The sequence below is a fragment of the Vicugna pacos genome, chromosome 10 (genome assembly GCF_048564905.1).
Source record: "Vicugna pacos chromosome 10, VicPac4, whole genome shotgun sequence".
NCBI lineage: Eukaryota > Metazoa > Chordata > Mammalia > Artiodactyla > Camelidae > Vicugna > Vicugna pacos.
Genome location: NC_132996.1, coordinates 45,864,863 through 45,880,226, shown reverse-complemented (window position 1 = coordinate 45,880,226; position 15,364 = coordinate 45,864,863).

Sequence of the window (15,364 nt, the reverse complement as noted above, 5' to 3'; positions counted from 1 at the left end):
ATGGAAGAGAAACAAGTTCCAAAATAGACCAGAAACTTCTGAAGAACAAGGTGTGGATGGGCTTGCCTTAGCAAGATTCAGGACTCATAAAACTGTAACGGTTAAGATACTATATGGGTCCGGAGGTAGACAGATAGATCGGTGGATCAGAATAGAGTCTAAAAACAAACCCAATTATGCATGCAAGCTTGATTCATGATGAAGTCAATGCAGACCACTGGGGAAAAGATGAACCATTCAGTAAGCAGCGCTGGCATGATCTACGTAGGTTAACATGGATCCATATAGGTTAAAAAAAAGCAAAATGGATTTCCTACCTTGTACTGTACTGAAAATCAATTCTTAGTGCATGAGAGACTTACTTGTGGAACCGTAAGCATAGAATTTTAGAAGATTATGTAGTTTAATATAATTTCTTGACACAAGAACATTAAACAGATAAAAAGTTAAGGATGTTAAATTAAAAAATGTAAATCACAAAGGAAAAGACTGATAAATTCAACTATATTACATAACTTCAGTTCATCAAAAAACACATTAAAGAAAGCCAAAAGACAAGCCACGTAGTGGGAGATGATATGTGTAACTAATTTCCAACAAATGATCAGCACCTCAGAAATAGACAAAACTTTTACAAATATGTGAGATGCAGGTATTCCAATAGAAAAATGGCCAAAGTATATAAACAGGCATTTCATGGAAGAGGAAACGCAAATTGTCCATTAGCCCAGGAAAGTAGGCTCTGTCTTATTAGCAACCTTGGAAATGCAAATTAAAACCACAATGAGCTATCATGGAATATCCACCAATTGAAAAACACTTGAAAAGTTCATTTGTCAGCAAGTTAGCAAGGCCAGGGAGCAACGTAACTTATTTGTCCTGTTGGTCTATAAATTAAGAGAGTGCCATTGAAGCAAGGCTTCTCATTACCTTGGAAAGTTAAAACACGTACATGCTTTGCAATCCAGCAGTGTTACTCCCAGGTATATGTCATAAGGCAATTTTACTCTTTCTTGGTTGGAGTCAGATCACACTGGTGGTTGAACCAGTCTTTTTTAAAATGTACGAACAAACAAGCAAACAAACAGAAAATCTAGAGCAGAATATGATAGAATTAAACAGAACAGAATAGAAATGGTAATAATCAGAATGCTTTGCTGAGAGTAAGGTATTAGATTGTGTTGGTAATTTTTTTGGATTGCTAGTAGTAAGGTTTTATATTCTGTTTATCATTTTGGGTTATGTTGTGAAATGTATTTCTTATTATGAATTGTGTTAAAATTTTTTGAAAGCCACCCTGCCCTGAAAAAAATGCTTAATATGCAATTATATTGAGAACACACTTTCAAAAACGGCAAAATAGTATTGCTTATAATAACAAAAAGCTAAAAAACAGCTCAGATATCTAACAACAGTAACATGACAAATAAATAGTGGATTAGTCATGTAATGGAATATTCTACACAAATGAAAATGAAGGAAACGTGTGGATTAGTCATGAAATAAAATACACAACAGAAGCGAAAATAAAGAGCAACTGCTAAGCACACCCAAATGGGTGAATTTCAAAACACAATATTGAATAAAAGAAGTGAGCCACAGAATATACATCAATGTGATTCCATTTACATAAAACTTAAAACTAAGCAAAACTAAATAATATGTTGCTTAAGTCTACATGCATAGGCATTAAAATCTTAAAAAAAAAAGACCAGAGCTTACTCTTGAGTGGGAGAGCGATACAATGGAGACACAGAGCAAGTCTGAAGGTAGTAGTAGTGCTCTATTAACTTGAGTGATGGGCACACACATGCTTGTATTTTACTATTTAATCCAAACAGATATGCTCATGTGTTTTTGTGTGCTTGATACATTTCACAAATTAAAATAATTTGGTACAAGCAAAAGAGGAATTAGTTGGTGGAGTAAGATCCCCGAGGCAATGCATTAGGATGGGCTTCAGCACACCAGTGAGCAGACATTTCTTGAGTAGAAAGAAGGGCAGCTCATCTTCTGAGAGCAGAGCAGGAAGAAGCAAGGATAAGAGCAGATGCAGGTGTGCTTTCAGGGGTGCGTGTGGAGTGGGAAGATACAGGGAAAAGGTTGAGGGAATTGAAGCCCAGTGGACTCTCTTCTTAAGAAGGCAGAAGATGGGGGAGCCTGCTGGGAATGAAGGGGTAGGTTTGGCAAAGGTTTAGGAAAATATTTCACAAAATGGCAGAGCCGTCCCACTGATGACACCTGAATGTGGTTTTTGTGGGTACGTAGGCAAAGTTGTTTTTGAAATTTTAATAGTTAGGAGTTTATTTTAATGCAAAAGATTTTTTTTCATTTTAATGGTTTTGTTTTTGTTTTAAAGCATATTAGGAAAAACCAAGTAGCACATCAAACTTAATATTTTATGGTTATTATTTATAAAGCAGAAGTGGTCCTTAAAAATTGAGTTACTTTGAAGAAAGAGATTTAGTAAACAGTTCAGGTGCTACTTTGCTATGGCAAAAATCCCAAAGGTGGTGCTCAGAACTTTGGGAAACTTTGATTTAAATAAAACATCCAATGGGGCACTTGGGAAAAGAGGAGCATTGTAGGTGAAAAGCTCCCAGCCACCTGAAATCCCAGCTTTTAGCAGTGGCTCAGACCAGAATTCTTCACTGAGAAGCCCCCAGGTTTTCATGGGAATGTTGCCAGTTGTCACTGAAAAAATAAGCTTTACCAGAATCAAGATAAGTAGCCTAAACTGGAGAGTAAAACAGTCCATTCTTTTTATTTCCCCCTTTGGTTTAAAACAACACAAATTCATTATTCTGCAATTCTAGAGGTCATCAGAAGCCTGACATGGATCTCACTGGGCTAAAATCAAGGTGTTGGCAGAGCTGACTTCTTTACCAAAAGCTCTAGGGCAGAATATATTTCTCCACCCTTTCAGTTTCAGAGGTCCCCTGCATTCCTTGGCCCGCAGCCCCTTCCCTCTTCAGAGCCAGCAATGCCAGCCGAGCCCTCCTTTTGCTGCCAGCTCTCTTATTCTCTCCCACTTCTTTCTCCCCCAATCCACTTTTTCTTTTCTACACTTTTTCTATAGAAATTTTATAGTTTTAGCTTTTACATTTAGGTCTATGAAACGTTTTGAGTTAATTTTTGTATATAATATGAGGCAAGCATCAAATTTGTTTCTTTGCATTTGTGTGGAGATAGCCAATTGTTCTAGCACCATTTGTTGAAAAGACCGTCTTTTCCCCCATCGAATCACCCAGGCAAGTTTGTTGAAAATGAACTGGCCATATAAGCGTGAATCGCTCCTGGACTGTGTTCTGTTCCATTGAGCTATGCCTCTAGCCCTCCTCCAGCACCACGGTTTGGATGACTAAACCTTTAAAGTGAGTCCTGAAATTAGCTAGTGTAAAGCCTCCAACTTTGTTCTTCTTTTTCAACTTTGTTTTCTTCTTCTAGTTCCTTTGCATATGTGTATAAAATTTAGAATCAGTTTATACAATACATACTCGGAGTTCTGATTAAGATTGCTTTGAATCTATAGCTCAGTTTGGAGGGCAATTGTCATCTTAATATTGAATCTTTTACTGTGGGAATTTGGTACAGGCCTGCCTCGTTCTGTTGTGCTTTGCTTTATTGTATTTCATAGATACTGTAAATTTTACAAGTTGAAGGTTTGTGTTGTCAGATGATGGGTGGCATTTTTTTTTTTAGCAATAATATATTTTTTAATTAATGTATGCCCTACTCCAGTCTTGAAACCAGCAACTCCTTCAGCTCTTGGGCTTAATGCATGTGGGAGAGGAGGGGACAATATATATAATTATGAAAGAATGTAGCGGAGCTCAGTTGTAAATGTAGGAACTCTGCTATGGAAATAGGTGAGAGCTGCTGACCAGGGAACCTGGAGAAGATACCTTTTGAGGTGACATCTCAACAGGCAGGCAGGGTCAGTGAGAAGCCAAGAGAGGCTGCATGATAAAAGCTCAGAGAAATGGAAGGTTGTGTTAAGTAGAGGGTACGTGAGATGGTCCAAAGGCCTTCCTAACTCAGATGAACTCCCACTCGCCCTGACGGCGGAATGTTCCGCTACTCCCTAGAGCACCGCATTTTCACTCAAATTTTAATAGCATCCCTTTTAAACTTCTATTACTCTTTCTAGGATGACTCCCTTGGGAAGCTGTTACCATTCCTTAGGCTTGTTTATCACCCAATCTAGACTGTGGGTATGGCTCCCAGAGTAGAAAACAGAACTTTCTCTGTTCTCTGGAATAGCCAGGTATCTGGAACCTGAGGTTGCCTATGTGACGAGTTCCAGGGAATGTCCCATGAAACCAGAGGCCACTGATTAATTAGGGAGGGAAATGAGCAGTTTTCCAGAGGAGCTGTCTCAGTGAAGACTTCACAGTCATTCATCAAACATCTGTTGAGTGTGGACTAGTGCCGGGGGCCATGCTGGATGCTGATCCATAGAGAAGTGGTCCCCACCCTCATGGAGCTTAAGTGGAAGAGACTTATGTGAACCAGCAAACCATCTCTGTTCATCCAGGCTTTTCTAAAGCCACTGGAAACGGCAAGATGAAATGAACTAAGAATTTAGAGGCAATACTGGTTTTTGTTCACTGAGAAAAGTTCTTCATATATTCACTATGATGCCTTTTTAGACTCTCCACAGAGCCAGCCGGTGAGGCTGTGGTGTGCTCTTATATTCGAAAACACGCTTTCAAATTGCTACTTTCCTAGAAACATCCCCATTTGCCACTAATCCCAGGCATGCCTGTGGGAGTGCTAGAATGCACTGATGGCAACATCCACAGGCTTTTCCTCAAACGGTAGCAAATATATACTAATTTTTTTCAATCCTTTTAAATACTCTGAACAATGCTGAAAGGATAACTGAATAAGCAGGCAGAACAGTATAATTAAAGGTAAGAGTAAGGCATTTCAAAGTTCATATTCCTTGAGTTCTTGCTATTTCAAGGTGGTACCCAGTAGATGTTGATGGCTTCTTAATGTCGGGTCCTTGGAGTTCTACAGGGTCACTTGATACCCTTCAGGGTGGCCCATGGATTTCCTGATGCTGTAGGGGAAAATGTGTAGGTTTGGGCCCATAGCTCTCATCAGATTCTCAAAGGGATCCCTGAAAGCCAAGAATCACTTACTGTAAATCCTTCAAAAAGTGCTTCCATGCACCTTTCGGTGAGAATACTCAAGGATAAGTTTACATGATCGTCACAGAACATGAGACAGTGCAGCAGAACAACACAGGGGACCTGGCCTCCAGGTCTTAGGTCCCTTTTTATCAGCTGTGTGACATTGCACAAGTCTCGGCCCCAGCTGAGCCTCAGTTTACTTATCTATTAAAATGGGCGTAAGAATACTTTATTTCCTACTTCCTACACCTGTTGTGTTAAATGATCAGATGTACGTGAAAAATGAGGTAGAAACCTCAAGGTGCTAGCTAAGAACAAGAGGCTTGAGAAAATGTTTGTTCTGTGTACCTGTGGTCGGTGTTGTGTTCTTGGTCACTAGAGGGAGCTTTAGGATTCAGGGGAAAGAAGAACGCGCCCTGCGTCTCCTTGAAAGCCTGAGGCCTCTAAGAGGAATTCTTCTAAAAGCTTCTGCCTTTTATAAATACCCACCTCAATTTTTCCTTCTTTTTCTTTCTTTTTTTAAAATTCAGATAAAGGTCTACAAATGCAAAAATGACCACAATTTCTGGTGACACAGTTTTTCTTTTTTCCACTCTTAACGCATAGGATTCTTCCTTCTGACTTTTTCTATGATAAATTTAGTTTGTGGAAAATCCTCGTATTTAAAATTAAAAAAAAAAAGGTAGTAACCAACTTTTCAGAAGGACATAGGAAAAAAGTATTTTTCCCTTGACAAAGCATGATTCATTGTGCATTCCGGGACACGTGGCCTTAGTTATTTGAGGATTTTGTACCCAGGCAGGATGGGGAAGGTCACTGCCTGGCTTTGGTCTACGCTTAGAACTCCTACTTGGGATTTCCTGATGACACTCTCTGTGCTTCATAATTGGTGTGCTTCTCCCAGGCTGGCGCTAGAGATGGAGGAATCTCACTCATTTAAAAGAGCTTGACTGTTACACCAGAAAAATCTAGAATGAAGTAGGAGGTGTGTATGGCCGCGTGAAAGACACTGACCTTGCACGTTAGGGAACCACAATTTCACTGACTCACTATGTGTTTGGGGGACAATTTTTGACCCCTTTTAGGATCACAGTTTCTGTCTCTGCTTCTGACCAGTACCCAGTTCCCCCTGCCACACATGTACACACCCATGATTCGATGGTCTTTCTTCGTGAAGTGTGGCTCATTAGGTGATCAGACTCAGGCCCCAGGTCACCAAAGACAAAGTTTTGCAGGAGCACAAAACTCTTAGACTTACCTGATTTTCAATCCAGATTTCTTTGGAGAAGGTAGGATCTTGATATTTCTCTTCCTTGTAGCTCTTTGGGGTCTATTTCGGTCCTGCAGCAAAACAGATGCCTGCAGAAAACATTGAACATCATATTTTTGTATGCAATTGCAGGGAGCGATGTAAAGACTTAATCACGAATATCCATCAGCAAACCTGGCCAATGACATTGTCAAGCACCAGTCTGCCAAAATTTCAGGGTTCTAAGATCAATTCCCACAAATCCTGCCTTCCTCAATTTTACGTTTTAAGCATGGGGGACATATCTGTGACTTACACGGAGAAGTGTTGAGCACCCCTCCTAAAAAACTGCTGTTAGATCTATGGCATTTCTGCAATCAGTGGTCATTTTGAATTGAGGAAGTATTCTAGGAAATACTTTATTTTTGTTTTGTATATTTCTCATACCTGGAGGCTCAAAAATCTCCCGTCCGCTGGCACATCCGAGCTCTTGTAGCGGCTCTTGGAGTCTCAGGAGCCACCCTAGCAGGAAAGAGCTTCTCTCTGCCGCCAGAGGCAGGAAGGTTGCAGGTTATAAAGGATGAAGCCCTGCTAGGCTCATTCATGGCACTTTATGAGAAACAGCTGTCTTTCCTTGTAGAGGCCCTTGTTGAAGGCTTTTCTATCCCTTCCCCTGAAGCCTAGTAACTAACCGAGACTAATCAGCTGATTTGGGTCAGAACAGGCCAGAGGCTCTGCCAGCCCATTTGAAGCGCGGCTGTACCATGTTAACAATAGAAAATTTGCTAAAACAATGCAAATGGCTTGATCAGTGATTCCATTAATGATTACGATCGGAGTAATTTTCTCCTCTTTTTGTCTACCCGAGGCTGCTGTTTCCTCTTAAAGCTTTCAGATGGTGAAGGTCAGAAGGTTGCAACAGAATCACTGATTCCTAGTTTAGGGCTTCTCAGATTTTAAGGTACACACAAATCACCGGGATCACGTTACAATGCAAATCCCGATTCAGCAGATCTGAGGGTGGGCGTGAGGGTGGGAGGAGCTGCTGGTCTGTGGACCACAATGAGTAGCAAGGCTCTAGTTAATTTTTGTCTCTAGTTCCTGTTTCTAGCTGATGCATCTTAGTAGGATGAAGGATGCCTTTTCTAATCTTCATTGTCAGAAATGAAGAATGAATAAATAATGATTCCAAAGCCTATGGGAAATCGTGAGATCACATATTCTATCTTCTGAATTAACAATGAAGTTTGGAAAGCCATGACTTTGAATTCTCATTTCTTGCAAAGCAAAATACGGAGCACGGATTCATTGTGTGCACAAACACAGGAAATAGAGCCCAAGATCTGATTTTTCTCATGACATGGCAAAGCAACTGTTTATTTGAGGTTATTATTATTTTTTATTGGCAAGCATCATGCTCTGTACTATATTTAAATAGGAATCTGCCTGGGAGTTTGTGTACCAAATTCTCTGGCTCTAAATCATCTGTGTACTTCTTTTTTATCCTCACTACCAGGAACCCAGCCTAAATACTGCTTATGCTAATTACTGAATTTTCTTCAGGTGTGAAGGAATTTCAGGTTTGTCTTGAACTTTCTCAGGAAAGCTGGAATTGCTGTTCCGAGTTTTTAGACTTTTAATTTGACTTATTGTATATTGCTTTGGATCTGCTATAATTTTCACAATTTCTGTTTTCTTGGTGAAAGGGTAAATTTTTTTTTAAGGGCAAGTTTGTTATAATTGGAGGTCATGCCTTCTATTTTGTGGGGCTGGGAAATTAGAAAGGAACTTTCAATTCATCAAGTCCAACTTCCTCTTTAAAATCTGGATTTCTACAAGCCAGCCTCTGCCTGAAACACGTTTGGTGATGGTGATTTTACTACTTTTTTAGGAGGGGAGAGGTAATTAGGTTTATTTGTTTACTTATTTAAATGGAGGTCCTGGGGATTGAACCCAGGACTTCGTGCATGCCAAGCACCGGCTCCATCACTGAGCTAGACCCTCCTCCCAGATCTTACTGCGTTATAGTCTATCCTTTGGTCACTTCTGACTGTGAGGAAGCCTTTCCTGATACTGGGTCAAGTCGTCTCCCAAAGGCTTTTGCCCACTAGCCCAGTTTTACTCACTGGGGATAATTGCTTCATTTTGAATAGAATATGAACACAATGCATATTGTTGGGCCACTGGCTTGTTCAGGCCCAGGACTTGAGGGTTCTCTGTGCCCTTGGCGGCTCCATGCAGTAGGCTAGCTTCCAACGCCTGCCCTGAGGAATAAACTGGGGGCGAATCCAGAGCTGGGCTGCCAGCATCGGCGTGGGCTGCGGGAAGCCGCGCAGTCACCGCTGGCAGGGACTTGAGCCCACTTTATCACAGGGACTTACGACTTCCTGCATTTCTTCCTCAAATGCAGCCTGACTTAAGCCTAAAATGAAATGCAGGATGAGGATTCATGATGACTCATGAATTTTTACACAATCAGATCATTCAATAGGAATCTTAGAAATGGCTCCAGTTTCCAAAATATCCATCTTGTCTTTAATTCTCACCTAGAGCAGAATTTTCAAACTGGTGAAGTTGGACTCCAGTCTTCTCTCTTATCCTCCCCCCTGCCACCCCCTGGCTTTCAGCACCATTCTACCCTTTTAATTTTATGCTCCACGGGTGACCTGATCACCAAGGTTTCCCCTTTGCCTTATTGTTCTATGCCTGGGGCCATTCATTGCCTCTTTCTTGCCCTTTTCCCTTATGGAAACTTACCTGCTGAGTCTCTCAGCAGCCTGCTTTATCCAACGTGGCCCTGGCTGTTGATGGATTTGGCACTCTTAACAAGATAGCTCTTGCTTTATCTGCCTGCCTTGGCATCATAATTTCTCATTTAATCTTCATAACAACCGTCTGATGTAGGAAGAATTAGTTTCATTTTACTGAGGAGCAAACGGAAGTTCAGAGTGGTTAGGCAATTTGCCTAGCATCACACAGCTACTGCGTTGCAGAGATGGGGTTCAAACCAAAGCCTGTCTAACTGAGGCCAATGCTCTTAACCATGCAACTTTCTTCTCTCTGACCCACCGACAGAGCAGAAGCCTGAGATCAGTGAGTTTCCTCAAAGCCCCGCTGTGTGCACCTTGAGTATAACCTTTCTACTTCATCTAAGTATGAAAAAATTACCACTTTGCTCATCCATAGCTTCTCAGTTCTCACCTCACTTTTCTATGCTGAGAAATGCTTCTGGCATATATAATACATATTTGTTATCTAATTACAAGGATTTATTATGGAGTGAGAGGAGCGGTACTAACACGTCCCATCTGGGGTCAATTAAAAAGAACTGTGTTCCTGAGTGTATGTGGTTTTCCTTTTTTCAGAAGAGGAACGTTTCCAGTCAGGCTTTGGAGCACGAAGCATCGCATGGTTTAATAGGAGTCGGGTGACTGAGACATCTCGATGCTATTTCTAAGAAAGCAATACGGTTTATCACCTTTAATGAGTGGGAACCAGAGTTGCCTACAGGGCCAGCCATGGTCAGGTGGATTTATACCTCTGCCTGGATTTGTTACAATTTTTTAAAAGGGCATCTGCATGAAGTTGCGTCCTGGGGTGAGGAGAATAAAAAGATGCCAAAATGCTGCTTCCAGGATAAATGGATCAGTTTGCAAAAATTCGCAGGGCTTCCCAGAGTGGCCACCCACAGAGGAAGCAACATCTGGTCAGCATGCTGTCACAACGGGGGAGAGGGACACTTGGGCACAGGGCAAAACAGAATGTTCCTCAAACTGGATGGAAGACACGTAGCTGGACTGAAGCCGTGAGGCGGCAGACTTCCCCAGGCCCAGGACAAGGCTGAGCTGAGTAAGGTCACAGGACCCTAGGTGCATCCCTGCTTGTCCTGTGACACCTTAGTGATTTGAAAGCGACTTCACATATAAATCAGAAAAAGATGTACCTCTAGAGAGATCATTGCATGCGTTCAGAACACAAGTAAAGTTAGTATTTTTTAGAATAATAAAGAAACATCCACATCCTTGGAAATATATTTAGCTGAGGCCCTGATCTCCATGAAAGATGACTTCTAATCATTCATTCATTCATTCATCAAATGTTTTACCTAATGTCTCCTATGTGCCCAGACCTGTGCTATGTGCTTGAGATACAAAAAGGAATGGGAGACTGTCTCTACTCTCAGGAAGCTCATAGCACAGCAGGAGAGGTTCACAGAATGAAATAACTGTGGTTCAGTATGCTTACAGGAACCCTGAGAGGGGCATGGGTCCCCCTGCAGGCAACCATGAAAGCCTCCTGGAGGAGGTGTCACCTGAGCCGGGTCCTGCAGCATAGCCAGGAGTTACCGCCAGACATCTTATTCACATAATATTCCCTTGCCAGTCTAACCAGAGAAGAGATGAAAAGGCTAAGTAGATACTGTGTCAGGGGAGGGAAGTAAAGGGGATATGAAATGAAGAAGAGGAATTTCAACATTTACATTGGAATACTGGCGGGAGACTGCAGGCCATTGCAGGCTCTGGCTTTGAATGCCTGAGGTTGGCATCTCTACCACTTCCTGGCTGTGTGTACCTGAGCAGGTGGCTTAGCACTCTGTGGTCCAGTTCCTCTTAGGGTGTCCAGGTTCCAATGAGAGAACATGTGTAAAGTGTTTGCTCAGTTCCTGGCTTATGTAAATGCTAATAAATGTCAGTTCATTATTAATTCTGTTAGTGTCATCAGCAGTGTTCTTTCACTGATTCCACTTCTGAGCTCCCTGAATCTCTTGCCCCTGATTTTTGCCTCCAAGGAGAACTAGAGGGACAGGGAAAACATGAAACAAAGAGAGGGAAAAAAAATTAGGACATGATGATGTTGATCATCCTCATGTTTGGAGTAGGTAGAATAAAGAGTCTGTCCTTCAAAGGACAGAAGCATGTCCTAGAAAGGCAGAAGTGTTAGTGACGTGCAGTTATAAAGTATAATCAAGACAACTTCTAGTTCTGCTGGTACTAGATGACCTAAAATCCTCGTAATGTATATAAATTCCTTAGGGGCCAAAAAAAAAAAGTTAGGAACCAAAAAAAAAGGTGGAAAACCAAAGGAGAAAGATCGTGGGTTGATGCTGCAGCTACATCTAGGGATGGGAGATGAGGCTGTGATGGCTGAGTTGGAACTGGCTCTCCTTCCTAAAGCTGGAACTGTCAAAGAGTTATACCTTCACTAAAGGGTGACTGAAAAAAAAAAAAACCTACCCTCAGTACGGGATATTGACAAGGAAGAGAAGCCCCTCTCACCTGGGTTTAGAACTTGAATTTATCCATGTGTATGATCCTGCACCTGCCTGCCACACCTGCCCAGCTGAGAAATCATTATAAAAAGTGACCTCAAACCAGTGATCTTCCAGGCAGTGATCACTTCAGAGCCCTTGGCAGAAGCAACCACTCTGACAAATAGATTTTAAGACAAAGTGCATTATTAGGGATGAAGACATTCATTTCAGAATCGAATATAAACAGTTCACCCCCTTGTATATACTTAACAATATGGCCTCAAATATCTTTAATGCAGAAATCAATTGATTTAGAAGGAAAAATGTGAAAATCTATAGGTAGTAGGATTTTAAAAGCATCTCTCTTAGTAATTGATAGATTAAAAGGTCAAAAGTTAGTGAAGATATGGAAGCTTTTGAACAAGCCAATTAGCTATCTTTAGCTAGTCTACACATATGTGACCCAACCACTGATTACTTGCTAGCCCACAAAGGAAATCTCATCAAATGCCAAAGACTCAGTAATGTATAGGATATAATTTCTGACCACTCTCCAATAAAGTATAAACTTGAAGAGAAAATGACACTTGGAATTACTCTATCCATTTGAAAACGAGAAAGAAAGAAAGAAAAAGACTTCTGCAGACTATGGTAGATCCAACAGTCAGATTAGTGTAAATTATGCTGCAAGAATGCACAGACTTAAAATATCTCAAGAGCTTAAAACAATGGAGGTTAACTTCCCATTTAAGGTACATTTCCAGTGTAAGTCCGCTGGGAGCTCTGTTGCCCATTTCTCTCTCTCTGAGACCGAAGCAGATGGAGCTTTTGCCACCTGGCATAGGACCAGTTGCAGTGGTGGAGGGAAGAATATGTGGCTCTTAAAGTTTTCCTTAAGACATACATGACTTCCGCTTATGTTGGCAAAGCACATCTACTGCCATAGCTGACTTTGGCATAAAAGAAGACCTTTTGGACATGTCAGTGACCAGACTAATGATTATCATGCAGAGGAAATATTCATGAACATAGGGAAATTTATACCTGAAAAATAATGAAAATGTAACACATGAAAACTTGTGGGATGTCACTAAAGCAGTACTTAGCATAAAATGTACAGCTTTAAATGATTATATTAGAAAAAGGGGACTAACAATTAAGGAGCTAACCGTCTATTCAAGAAAATAAGTTCTTCCAAAAATAATGGAAAAAAGAAAATAATAAAGATGAAATGTGTTAATGAAAGTCACAGAAAACCAAACACAATACAGAGAACTGAAAAAGAGAAAACAGCTGTCTTGTTGTGTTCTCTCAAAAGCAAACTCTGAGATGAAGATGAGTGTGCTCTTGACCTATTACAGAAATACACCTAGAGAAGCATGTAAAGGGTAGTTAAAGCCAGTCAGAAAAAAAGCAGCTAAGCAAGGGTTTAGTCTTGGGCCAGGTCCCACAGACGATAGCTTCAGCCTGATCCCACAGTGGGCTCCTGAAATATGAATTATTATTGGTTGGTGGTGGCAGGGGGAGGTGGGTCCCATTTTTCCACAGCTGTCAGTTATTGGCCACAGGTTAACTGGAGTGGATGTGATTTCCCATTTTGGTGGCTCTGCATAGGTGGGCAAAGTGGCTTTAGTAGCCTGAGGACTGTCCTCTGAAGAAGAGCTTTAGGTGCTGGCCATTGGATGCAAAACCACCCTGAATCTGGAAGAGGGGTGAAAGGACCCTAAAGAATCTGAGTGGAGTGCGGTGTCCACTCCAATTGATGCTTTGAAATAAAAGCTAATTTAGCAAAACTCAAACAGAAAGACAGCATTCACAAAGACTATTAGAAATGAAAAAGGAGTCATAACTACAGACATCATAAAGATAAAAAAGAAGATATTATGCCCATAGATCTGAAAAGATAGCAAAGATCAATGCCCTAGAAAAATATGACTTATCAAACAGGAGTAAGAACTTCACCACTAAAGAAATGGAATCAGTTGTTGAAAGTTTATCTCCAACCCTCTGTAAGACCAGATGAGTTTGGCTAATCATTTGAGGAATGGATAATTGCCTGCTGATGACAATTTTATCAAAGAATAGAAGAAAAGAAGAAAAGGGAACACTTCCCAACTCAGACAAAGAGAGCAGAAGAAAGGAAGATTATAAACCAGCCATGTTTATAAACATATGTGCCTAAATAAGCAAAATACTAAAAAATTAATCAATGTATTAAAATAAAGTTGGATTTATCATAGGAATGCAAAGATAGGTTGACATTAAAAAGATGAAAGGAGAAAAACCATGTGACTTTCTCAATAGTGCTTGATAAAATTTAATACCTATTCATGATTAAAAACTCTTTTTCCAACTCAGGAAAATAGGAATAGAAGGAATTTTGCTCACTTAATAAGGGTGTCTACTAAAAACCTATAGCAAACATTTTTAAGGATGAAATTTTAAAACCTTTTTCTTTAAAATCAGGAACAAGACAAAAAGACTCTTTCTGCCAATGGGGGAAAAAAGGCTACAGGAATGGAGAAAGAGATCATGTTCATTGATGTAATGCCTCAGTATTGAGAAGATATCATTTCCCTCAAGTTAACTTGCAAATTACAGCAAAATCCTCAATAGAGTTTTTCCTGGAATTTAATCAAGTGATGCTAAAATTGATATAAAAGGGCAGAGTTCAGTATCAAAAAGAATAGACAAGATGGGTGGGGAGGCTTGTTGGAATTGTTCTACGAGATAGACACTTACAGTAAAGCTGTAGTCATTTAAGATTGTGTGGGGTCACGATGGGAACAGACAGAACAGAGCCCAGAAGCCCACCCACACAGAGATGTAAACTTGACATATGAGGAATGAGACGTTACTGGTGTGGATAGGATGGTGGTACCGGGAATCAGTGATACTGGGAAAACTGTTTCTCCATTTGGAAAAAAATATATATATATTTGATTCCTACCTCACCTCTTCATTCAGAATAAATTCCTGATAAGTTATAAACCTAAATATGAACACTGGAACATTGTAGAAGAAAATCGAGGAGAAATATTTTTATGATTTTGGGGATTTTTTTTCCTTCTTAAATGATGTTTTGATTTTTCAAAAATTCCCAAACAAGAGAAAGAACAGATGAAAACATTGATAAATCTGACTCCATGAAAATAAAAATAAACTTTCTGGACACTAATAGCAATCACTTGTTGTGAGGATTAAATGTATTAATACCTAAAAAATAGTTAAGCTTCCCTGTGAACCTAACACATGGTAAGCCCTACAAGGTATTTGTATTATTATTTCTTTTCCAGGGTATTTTCCTACCATAATTACGAGAAGGATAACTTTACCATGCATTTTTTTCTCTTTGAGACACAAATCTTCTACATATGCAAATACTGTAACTCAAGGAAGAAAATACGATCTGAAAAACAATATGAAAATGACTATTTCATTCTGGGGCAAACTTGGCAGTTGTTTTAATCTCTTCCATGGGAACCAGGCTCCATTTGCATGAGCTCTGTAGCTTGTGGTCTTTTCTTGGTAATGTTAACATGGAGCAAATTCCTCCCGGTGACTTGTTTTGTGCGCCCGGAACACGGCTAGGACTGTGACTGTTGGCAGCCCCCCAGCAGGTCTGAGACTGCCTTACTCCTGGGGGCCTGGACTGGTCAGGGTGGAAACCAGGAATGTCCTCTGTGTTCATTTTTGACCTTGAGTGATCACTGTACCTTCCCA